A 452-nucleotide genomic window follows, 5' to 3' on the forward strand; every position below is an offset into this window, starting at 1 on the left:
ATAACAGAAGATGGAAATCATTTCAAAAACGTTTTAGCTATCTAGCTAGCCAGCAATGAACGAACTTTGTTAAGTAGGTCCATTTTTACTGTGTTGACATTACAGAAGTCTCTTGTTACCGACGTATGCTATTTGTCGAAAAGTGACTCAAATCTGCACTCGACTTACATCACGGAGTGACAAGCCGTTTAGCACTTGGTGCACCCAGCTTCAGCGTATGTTCAAGGAAGATACTCACTGGACGGCACCAGCGGTAAGAAAGTGCTTGCTAGTCATTAGATGCTAGTCATAAAGCTTTGTTCCGTGCACTCTGTCATACGAGTACGTTACCGTTATCCACGGCCGACCGCGTTTGTGAAAAATGAGGACTTTTATTATTGTGTAATGGAAGAAAGACTGTTTTGCCAGTCAAATTAACTTTATAGAGTGCTTCCCGAAACATTACACTGTGA

At 41.6% G+C, this 452-nt stretch overlaps 1 protein-coding gene across 1 annotated transcript in view; it reads left to right on the forward strand.

The window, feature by feature from the left end:
* Positions 1 to 452, forward strand: part of LOC116704430 (rho GDP-dissociation inhibitor 1) — an 11,585-nt gene that overhangs the window by 3,630 nt on the left and 7,503 nt on the right. The window lies entirely within an intron of this gene.

Source organism: Etheostoma spectabile, chromosome 2, assembly GCF_008692095.1.
Source record: "Etheostoma spectabile isolate EspeVRDwgs_2016 chromosome 2, UIUC_Espe_1.0, whole genome shotgun sequence".
NCBI lineage: Eukaryota > Metazoa > Chordata > Actinopteri > Perciformes > Percidae > Etheostoma > Etheostoma spectabile.